The sequence below is a fragment of the Thermobia domestica genome, chromosome 1, assembly GCF_964235325.1.
Source record: "Thermobia domestica chromosome 1, izTheDome1.hap1.1, whole genome shotgun sequence".
Classification (NCBI taxonomy): Eukaryota; Metazoa; Arthropoda; class Insecta; order Zygentoma; family Lepismatidae; genus Thermobia; species Thermobia domestica.
Genome location: NC_137454.1, coordinates 95688980 through 95700186, shown reverse-complemented (window position 1 = coordinate 95700186; position 11207 = coordinate 95688980). Strand labels below are relative to the sequence as shown.

General features: G+C 35.0%; 1 long non-coding RNA gene across 1 annotated transcript; it reads right to left on the bottom strand.

The window, feature by feature from the left end:
* Positions 1–1501: 1501 nt before the first annotated feature.
* Positions 1502–4593, bottom strand: LOC145687426 (uncharacterized). The gene is made up of 2 exons (XR_014131680.1): positions 4492–4593; positions 1502–1828 (listed from the first exon to the last, which is right to left on the bottom strand). It is a non-coding gene; the product is annotated as an uncharacterized LOC145687426 (long non-coding RNA).
* Between the last annotated feature and the right edge of the window lie 6614 nt (positions 4594–11207).

Below are 11207 nucleotides of genomic sequence, written 5' to 3'. Positions count from 1 at the left end.
AATATATTTGTTTTAATCAATTGTATGCTAATAAAAAAACGCGAAACTATTATGTCAGTGAGGAATCTTGCCCCCTCATTAAGCGAACACTGAAATGACGCTGCCTCATTATCCAACTTAAAAGACATCTGGAAGGCCATAGTTCTCCATGAGTTTGTCATTCCAGGAAATTTTAACTCTTAGTGAGAAAATGTACTTCTCTTGATCACATGAACACTCCAGCTTAATTTTTTGAATCATTAACAATAAACGTGTTCTGAAGATACAGTAAAAAGAGCATTCTTTTGTAATAATCAAATCACTGGGAATTAAGCGTAGTGTTAACTTTTTGGTCTAATTCACTATGAGACAGAGCGCACCAGATGAGACGAGACACCACTTTTACAACACATTTTCGAGACAAGACAAACTCGAATCTTTTCTCGTGTGCATCCTTAGATATTACACTGTTTTTATGTATTATCTTCTTAGATTTAGCTTGTATTATACTCAAATGTTTGCTCCTTAAACTATTTCAGCGCCCAGCGTTATAGTTGGTTTGTAGTAAGTACGGTAATTAGAGAAGTTACTAATATATGCTTAAAAATAAAAAGTAAAAAAAGGAATTGGGGTCCAGTCACGCTTCTCTGGAGGTACCCGGTTAATATATTAATGTTCTGAGGAGCATCACATGGTTGAAGATGCTGTGAGAATATAATCATTAAGAATGTACGACTGTTTACTATTTGAACCTGTTCTCTGCATCAGATCTGATATTCTTCAATAGCATAACATCCTAATTTGTATGTAGATATATTTGCTATACAATGTTTCTCCCGGGGAAAAACTTCACCGTAACTAAGATAAACATTTACATGCTTCTCTTGTGCAGAGCACGTCCTATAAGAAATAGAGTACCACTGTAGATCTTCACATTTTGATTTTGCCCCCCGGACAAAATTTTGTGGAAGAAAACCTGATTATAGGATCTTTCTTTTGTAGTTGAGGATACTTTCTTATAGCTTCACTTTCACTCTGTTCGTGTTATTAATTTTTGAGCATTATGCATTACGTTCTGACTTAAGTTTAAAGGAGAGTATGAGATATTAATTATACCAATAAAATGGATGGCAAGAAGAGAATACATGTCTTGAACTGGATTCGAATCTGTGACCAGTAGTCTTCCCCATTTTTATTTCATACATTATAATGATAAACGTTGGGAAAGCTTATATTTCTAATAGTCCTCATTTAATTATGAAATTAAGACATTTGTTAATCTCTTATATCATTCCGTTCTTTGTGTTGTGATAAGCATATGCAGTCAAAAAAATAGATCTCATTACATTTCAACATAGGATTTCAAAATAACGAAGAAATAGATTGCACAAACATAATATACTCTGTGATAAAGATCTTAAGTGCTGTCAGTTTCACTTAAAAGTGAAGCTCATATTAAAAAAAAAAAAAAAAAAATCATTATCATTTCAGGAGTGACTAAAGAGAAAGAAAACTCAAAAAGTTGACTTTTAAATAATTTATTTAGAAGAGAAGTGTGTCGCTGCCAAAGATTCTCAGGGAACAACAATTCACCAACGTGGTGAATAAAAATCAGAAACCAGATTCATAAATTATAGTCGTCATAAGTGAAGCATTGAACTGGAGACATCAATCATGTCTTCTAACGTCCGTAGTAGCCGTAGTAGCCAACGGCTGGGTAAGCACCATAGGCACCATAGGCACCATAGCCGCCATAGTAGAACTGTTCAGCTCCCTGGAGACCTTCCTTAGGGGCTGGCTTCTGAGCAGAAACAGCTACGATGGCGAAAAGAGCCAAGAGCAAAATGGCCTGAAAAATGAAACATTAAAAAAAATGTTTAGAATTGTGGAGCTCAACTTGGGAAAATCTCATGTTTTCGCACAACCATTTTTGAGCTACGAATATAATCAAAAATAAAAAAATAATCAGGTTATACTGAAAGCAGATCCTTTAAAGTGTAACATAAATATTTCATTTTAAAACTAAAATATCTGTAGGTACATAATTTATATTTTATTAAAATGTTTTTGGCGGTATGAAATGGTAGGAAGTACCGGTACCTTTTTTTTTTCCTTAAGTCTAAAAAATGCAAGTCCTTTTAGTCATTTTAAAAATGTATTTATTAAGAGAATTTTTTCTATTTAAATTGATTTAAAAATCAGAACGAGATTATATCATATTATATGAATTTTAGAGGTTGTACTATTAGTACTTTGTAACACTTACTAATATTTTCCACTTTTTAAAGGCTTATCTTTGCAGCTACTTAAGTTCCGCTTACATAAGAGAAAAGCAAGGCTTACCGATACAGATGCAAGGGATCGGCAAAAAAAACTTTTTGTGGCGGGCTTTTTTTTTTTTTTTTTTTTTTTTACATTGCAACTTTAGTAAAGAAGTAACAGTACATTCACCTATCTTTGTGTATTATAACACAGGAAAACATTTAACAACTAAATTCTGAAAGGAAAAAAATCAATCATTTGCTGGGAAAGGAAAAAAAGCAAATCGGTGAACAAATGAATTTTTAGTTCAAACAAATTGTTTGTAGAGCTATTAGAGTAATGAACTAAAACAAACATGTTTTAGTGAAAATTTAACAATGTTAGCAATAACTGCTCTGAAAATGTATAAGTTTTGTTGATTTAGTAGAACAAAATTGTCGTTTAGAATTTAAGCATAAATTGAACTTCAGTTAGTAATGTTTTTTGGAGCTAAAAACATTTTATGTTAGAAGTTAGGCGGAACCAGTTTATCTATCTATCTATGTACATACATAGCATTTACTGAGGCAGTTAAAATTCGACCAGAAGAAGGTTAAGATGTTATACTCAAGTTTCCCATTTCAAACGTATTGGCACGATATAACACTACATAAAGAATAAATTCTGTAAATAATGTACTTTTACTATTGATAGCGTTAACATTATATTTAAAATGGCCGTTTATGGCTTTAATTTTTACACAAATTCTACAGTCATGCTAACCAAGATCCTCCTTTCATACAGTTTGATCCTAGCAAATATGTGGACTTATAGCTGCTCCAATGTCATTCTGCGGTTGATATCAACAGCAAAAAGCGCCTTAGAGAATATAACATTACGTCAAGGGGCATATTAAAAGTACGGAAGTTGCTACAGTAACATATTCAGGGAGGGTACTAGCGCCTTTTCTTCCAGAGAAAAAAAAATCACTGACTTTATTTAAGGGTTTGTATACTAAAGCTTAATATTTCGTATCGGTTGTATAGAGTAAAATATTTAATTTGATTTAATTTGAAATGGTTATTACAGCAAGAACTTAATCTTGAACTTAATTCTGTACTTCCATCTTTTCAGGGACGGATCTAGGATGAACTCCTGTGTGTTTGAGGGGGGACCGGTTAAAGATTCTCAGTTTTCTCACTCAGCAAGCTTTTGCAGCACAGGTGCCTGTGCTTCTGGGGTGAACTGGGAACGACTTTCGCTCTTTCCCCTGGATCCGCCATTGCATCTTTTGTTGTTTGTTACAGTTTAGCGTCCCTTTGCAGCACCGAGACTATATGAGACATACTCCTATAGTTTACGGTGGAATCCGAACCACCAATAACGCATTCGAATTTCAAGTCTCTCTTAACGGGAAGTTCCATCTTTTGCTTTTCATATGCGTAGATAGTGCGGTATGATTCAATAATATGTTTCTCAGCTAAATGGAACTAAAGTTATATAATTATATTAATATTTCTCCAAATTACATAAAGATACTTCTAACAAGATTTTTGAAGATTGGGAAGTTAAAACTAACGTGTTCTTCATCTTTCACTTCATTTTCATACAACCTTCTAACCTAGTGAAGTTTTAATATCAATATGAAACATATTGATAGAAAAGGCATATTTGTAGACCCTTTCAAAAAATTCGACTTTTACAATTGAATGAAGCTCACACGAATAAGAAAAGTGAAATATGAAGCAGGAAAATTAGCAGCGTCAGGATTTTTAATCTAAGACATATAATTCTAACAACCATCAGCTACAATTACAAGCCACTTTAGATAAGAATGTTATATTTCTAGATACGATTTACATCATTTAAACTAAATTATTCTTAGTGTCAATTAACTGGTTACTGGTTTCAAATTTTAAAAATCAAAATTAATAATAAATAAAATACTGTTAAGTTAGAAAAATAATTGCGTTCGTTTAGTTATTATATGTAACACGTTGATAAAATAGCAATATCAAGTTTTATGATTGTGGTTAATAAACAATATTAGATTCTAGTCAAATACGTAGTTAATCTAGTGTTGAGAATAACTCTGGTAGTCAGTTTATCGGTTTCCGTCTGAAACGCCTCCATATTTTGCCTTTAACCCTTGTTACTTGTAATGCACCTAGCAATTCTACAACTCTCAATTTCTTTAAAAGAAAAACTATGTTAGTTAAAGTATATTTAACGACGTTTCAGAAACCAGAGATGAGTTTCCAGAATACTTACCAAGACCTTCATGTTGACTGTTAGATGACGCTGATGACTGTCGACTGTAGTTCAGCTTAAAATCCACCAGCTTTTCAGTCCTTTTATATGCTAGCAGTAACCTTGGCCTTCAAATTTTGAATACTAGTTTTAATTCATACTCCGTTCTACAACCCATGAGAAATCCTTCCGGGTGTGGTCAAGTAATAATCTGTTACGTGTGCCAAGCTTTTCTTTCATTGCAAGTCGTGGGTGCACCTTCTGAAAACGTAATTAGTCACTACATTGTTTTCCTTGAGCTTTCACTTTTTATTTTGTTTAGAAGTAACTATATTATAGTTGCAAATAAAGAAATGCATTATTTCAGAGTTTATTAGAAAAAAGAAATGAATCAAACAAGAAGATGCAGATGTGCAAACAAGTTTGGCAAGGAAATTTGCATTTTTCTATTTTACAGAAGCCAAGTCTACATTTCGCTCTTTTTATGTTTTAGAACGTTAAGAGTTGCTCTAAGTCTTAACATGTTGTTTCTAATCTCTTGTTGGTTTAGTAGCTCGCTCGTGCACTTCTGGTGCAATTGGTTACTGGTTCGATTTCCTGTAGTCACATATGGTGGTCCAGATTTTAATTTAAACTGTAGGTCACGTCTACACGAAGACTAAACTTTAACCAACCACAAATAAAATGTTATTTCTAACGCTTTCTATTCCCTATACAAGGTGTTTCAAAACAACACCGACAACATTTGGGAGATGACTCCTGACACCAAGAGAAGACAAAAAGTACAGACCAACCTGTGTGTAAATACGCTTCCTTTCGGCGCTAGAACCAATTGAAAATTTGTCGGCAAATGTAAAAGGAAATGTTCGATACTTATGTTGTAAATTCCATTAAGCATAATTGGACGTGGTGCAGGAGCAGCGCAAGGGTAATCCCCAAAGAAATTGGAGAATTTCTGGAGTATTTTATCAAAATTTGGATGATCAAGTACAATATTTTAATAAGTACATTGTTCAAGTTAGAAGAAAACGGTTGGAGTTTTGAGGTTGAAAGATATAGTTTTTTGGTGGAAGACATGTCAATCACATGCTTTTTCTTAGTGTATTCCTTCGCGACTGAATGAATAAGGCAGGTACTTCTCACGCGCGTGGTTCGATCCCTTATGGGATACCTCTCAGGTTCTACTTTAAACACTGAGTAAAATAAACAAGAATCTAGTACAATGTTACAAACAGTACAGTACAGTGTTTGAATTAGACATAAACTATTATAATGTAAAAGAAGAGGTAGACATCTATGAATAATCTAATTCGTGTAAGTGCAAAACAAACTTTTGGAAGACACACATTTCGATAGACACACCGTTCAAGTGACTTACCAATTTATGAAAATAGTGAAATATTTATGTAGACGTGTGAGTCAGCAGCTTTATAACTTAATTATTATTAGTGTTGTAATATCTTACTAAAATATATTTTGCTCTGATATAATTGGCACGTTTTTCTTTATTTTGTATGGTAATAAATTACTTTTCTTACATTAAAAATATTCTACCAGTTTTCCTAATATCTTCCTTCTTACATTTTGTGTTGTAGAGTCTATCCCTGATGTCTCTACGTTCCTGACTTAATGCTCTATTGAATCGTCTACACATTATTACTTTGTAAGAATTTGTTGTCCTCAAAATTATAACAAATGTCCAAAATGTTGTCCGTGAACTTCAATGCAGACCTGACATCGGTGAATTAATGATGCACGAATTTAAGTAATCATATCGGGTGTGTCTGCAATACTACCGCACGCAGTAATGATACGAAAGACCAATTCCTCATTTGAGTGTACGGGTGGTTGGTACACAAGATCTTTTACATGTTCCCACAGAAAAAAGTAGAGGGGGATGAAATCTATAAATCGTGGTGTCCAAGCAATAGAACCTCAAAGTCCAATTCATCGCTCTGCAAAGGTTTCATTTAAATGTCCATGAACAAGGTGCGCGAAATGTGTAATTGCTCCATCATGTTGAAAACACATTTGCTGACAGATAACTAATGGAACGCCTCCCAACAATTCCGCTAGCGTTTCTGTCAAAAATTATCTGTAAATGTTCATTGAGGCATGAAGGCAAAATATATGTTCCAGTTATTTGACAACACCGGTTCACACATTGACAGTGAATTTATGCTGATGTCCTTGATAAAAAGCTGCACGCAGGTTTTCTTCGTCCCATATATGAGAACTAGCAGCGTTCACCCCGCTTCGCTGCGGTCACCCCGGAACGCAATAAACTTTGTTACTTAGATAATTTTTACTTTTTCGCTTTCCAGTGATATGATAAAAACCATTATAACGCCTGTCATTTATGTTAACCCGCCGAGTCACACGGTCATGCGGGTTGCATATAAATACGTTTATTTTTACCTATGATGAACTAATAACAAAGGATTTGTACGTATGGACACCTGAATGGTCAATTATCTCAAGACACTGGTAATTGAAAATTAAAGTGATATGATAAAAACCATCTAGGGTCCAAATCCTAATAACCCCCCAAAAATAAAAGAAATTGGTTCAGCCGTATTAGCGTGATGAGCGGACAAAGGAATTTGTACGTTCTCTTTTATATATATAGATTTCGGTAGTTGTATACACTTTCCCGCGTAATCATGGCTTCTTCTGTAAAAAGAGTAAGCGAACGAAACTGTGAATATTGATTACACTCCTCCAAAAACCAGTAGGCAAACTCTATTCTTGGAATGTAGTCATCTGGTAGTCAGAGGATCTAAGGCCCATTCTAATTCTTGTTCACCAGAACTCGGTGGGAAATAACTCGGTGAGTTTTCAAATTTACCAGTGTTTCCAAACTTTAGCGAAAGGCATTGAAAATAATGTAATACATCAGGACAAAAAACCCACACAAAAAAATCTATCAGTTTATAAGATCTTAGTTTGGAATTTGACATATTACTTCAGAAATTGAATTTATAATGCTTCTAATATTCACTGAAAAAGTCAATGTTATCTTCCTCGACAACCTGAGGTGTGAAAGGAGCTGCGTAGATTTATTCTCACTCTCATCTTCTTGCACACTGCTAACGACGCTTCTGTATATATAATGTATGCCCATAAATACTTTATAATTTCATAAGTTATATTAATTCAACATAACACAATCTGCGCGGCTACTTGGCAAAAGTTACTTTGGTAATTATCCGAGTGGACAATAAAATACCTTTTTAAAGAGAATTAAAACAAACTAATAGCTTAGCGCCTCATTCTTCATGACTAAAGTAACCGATTAAATTGGTGAAAACATTTTTGTCAATTTTCTCGGTAACTAGTATCACAAAAATGGGTTAAAAGAACAATGTATGATTTAACCGACTACTGCCCGGTTACTAGTACCCTACAAAATATCTTTAAAAGCGTTGTTCTAATCGAGACTTGGCTAATTTAACTTCGGCAAGCGAAAAGTTTCTGTTTATTTGTGTTCTGTCTATTTCATTCAAACATTTTCCCGTTCTCTCCCCCTCCAACCTTCATTTTATGAAGACAACTATCAAGTTAGGAGACTTCGCTAGTAGTGGAAGAATAGTCGAGGTATTATAGGAGCTGGTCTAGTAATCCGAAGGTCTTCAGTTCAAATTCACTCTACTTCAAAGTAATGCATTTAAATTTAATTTGTTCTTACAAGGTGAATGATAAGTTATCTTTGCTCAAAGTTTTCCATTTAGAGATGAGATGCAAGAATCATGCACATATTAACCGAGAAAAAGAGAGAGTGGAGTTGGATCTTATTAAAATAATTATCAGGATCATTCATCCATATTCATATTTGATTATGTTTTAGTTCATTTTTGTTTATTATTGTTTACGAAATTACAGTTTTCAATTACTTAGAATATATAATAGGATAGTGAATGATATGTTACGGCGTTCAATAAGAGAGAACTTGTGTTCCTTTAATATTGTAAACCCTTCTATTGTTTTATTAATTGGAGATTAAATTACACAAACTCTTGTTACATGCTCACAAAATGCTCAAAGATTTTTACTATTATTTACATTGTTACTATTTGTCATATTTGAAACATATGACATGTTTTCTATTGATGCGATGGCCTTCACAAATTAAACTTCATACACTACACATCTTGTTTTTACTTTCTTAGATTATCGTTTTGTTTTACGATCGCATTTTCCGAACACACTGGAAACCAAAAATATAAAACCGGGAAATAGTCTTGTTACCTTTACTGTGTAAATGGTACATATTTCTTTTAATGAAAAATATGATGGTTTTGTGGATAAAAGAAATTTTCGCGAAACAAATCACCTCACACGATGCGATATATATATATATATATATATATATATATATATATATATATATATATATATATATATATATATATATATATATATATATATATATATATATATATATATATATATATAATGTATCTTCGCGGCAGATCGTGGTATCAGTCAAGGTAGTGCCCTGCGTATTCTGTGGAAATCACATTTTCACCTGTACCATCTCTCTCTGCATCAAGAACTAAGTGATGCGGACTGTAATTTACGGCTTCTGTTCTGCAACAGGGTGGTCAATCGCGTGAGAGCACATCCGAATTTAATTCACTTCATTTTATGGTCTGATGAACCGACATTCTGCAGTGATGGCAACGTGAATCTCCACAATGCACATTACTGGGCAGCGGAGAACCCTCACTGAATGAAAGAAGTCAATCGGCAACACCGATGGCGCATTAATGTGTGAGGTGGCATTGTAGGGACTCAGGTCATTGGGCCATGGTTTTTTGCTGATCATTTAACAGGTGCAATGTTTCATGATTTCTTGCGATACCATCTACAGCGCTATTGGAAAACGTACCGCTCCATATACGTCAGACGCTGTGGTTTCAATTAGATGGCTGTCTAGCCCATAATGCTGCCATGTGTAGGGAAAAGCTAAATGTTCTATTTCCGAAACGCTGGATCGAAGAGCTTCCAATCCACAGTTTCCTCCGCGGTCGCCCGACCTTACTTGTATGGACCATTTTTTCTGGGGTCGAATTAAGGATCTTGTGTATGTCAACCGACCAACACAATTCGCAACATGCAAGACCGCATTACAACCGCATTCCGGACCATCAACGTGGCCGAGTTGGAAACTGTTGCTCACAATTACGTACAGCGCAGCGAATAAATCGCTGTATTGCTGTTCGGGGACATCACTTTGAACATTTCTGAAAGCCAGGGGGCATCGACTACACTCCGCAGAAGGTAAGCTGATTCTTTAGCTATTTACGCATCTTTCTCCAATGGCTTGATTGCAACGCCTCAGCTTTCTGTCCCCATGTTTTTTTTCATGCTTTGGCAACAGTACCTTCGGTTCGTCTTTCTTCGTTTTGTTGTAGCATCGTACATTGTCCCTCATCATAGTTTTCCCCATCCACTGCGCTTCTGACGCAGCCATACGGAAACCACTCTCTTCAAATATTGCGTATGTCATTGGTTCCTTATTTAGAGCTTCATTCAACAGCAGCAAATGTACCTCTGCTTACTGTTACAGTATGTACCCTCCCCCCGTTGTGGTCTCTTGCTGACGCCATTGTTGTCGCCACTTACACGGTGTGATTTCGCGTACGTCCTGTTCGTTTCAATTGTACGTACAATTGTACGTCCTGTTCGTTTCAAACCAGTATTTACTCTTCCCTTTGGTTCCGCATGCAGAAACCCTCGCATCATCTGACTTTGACCTTGTAATGCGATCGTGTTGCTGCCACAGACGAAGAAATATGCCAACGTGTTTCCTGTCGACGTTTCTCCCATTGCGCGCTTGTTTCAATGGAGGCACAACCAACCCCTGTTTCCATTTCAAATTTTGCAGATGACCCCCGTTGAAGATATTAACGATACGCCACTGGTGTCGCTATTATTTTTATTGCATTCTACACATACGATTTGGTAGTTCAATTGTTTGTTTGACGGCTCTATGTGCATTATTAGCTGAGATAAAGGCCTGCTACGGGTAGTCAGATACAAATCTGCAACAACGCCTCTAGCGGCTAAATGGGAAAGCATATGACAAAGTTTATCATCTAAAAGTTGCATGACATTTAATGTCCTTTCGAACGATTCCAACAGTTATACCACTTTCCATTTCAAGTTTTGAAGTTGCCCCCGTTGGAGGTATTCACGAGACACCACTGGTCTCGCTACTATTTTTATTGCATTCTACACATACGATTCTACGTTCTTATTGAATCACCCTATATATATATATATATATATATATATATATAATATAAAGTTTCAGCAGAGACAAAAACTCAAAACTAACATAAGTGATGGAATGTTGAAGCGATATTATATAAAACACGCAGAGATTTTAAAAATACTCTATTCTATGATACAAAATGAATGTTCGAACAATCGCAGCCTAGAGCGCTGAATCGATTCTATAAAGCTGCTTCTCGCTATCTCTTACAGTTTTTGCTCTATGAAAATCAATATTGAAACCGGAAGTACTAGAAAATTTTAACTTCCAGTTTTAGTAGAATGTTATGGGTGATTATTATATCGCCCTGAGACACTGAATCGATTCCAAGAAATTTTCTTGTCGTTATGTATTATAGTTTTTGTTCTACGGCGATTAACGTTTAAATCGAAAATGGTTTATTTCTACCAATTTCGATTTGAATAGAGGGTTAGCAGAGAAGATGCAATGTGTTGGA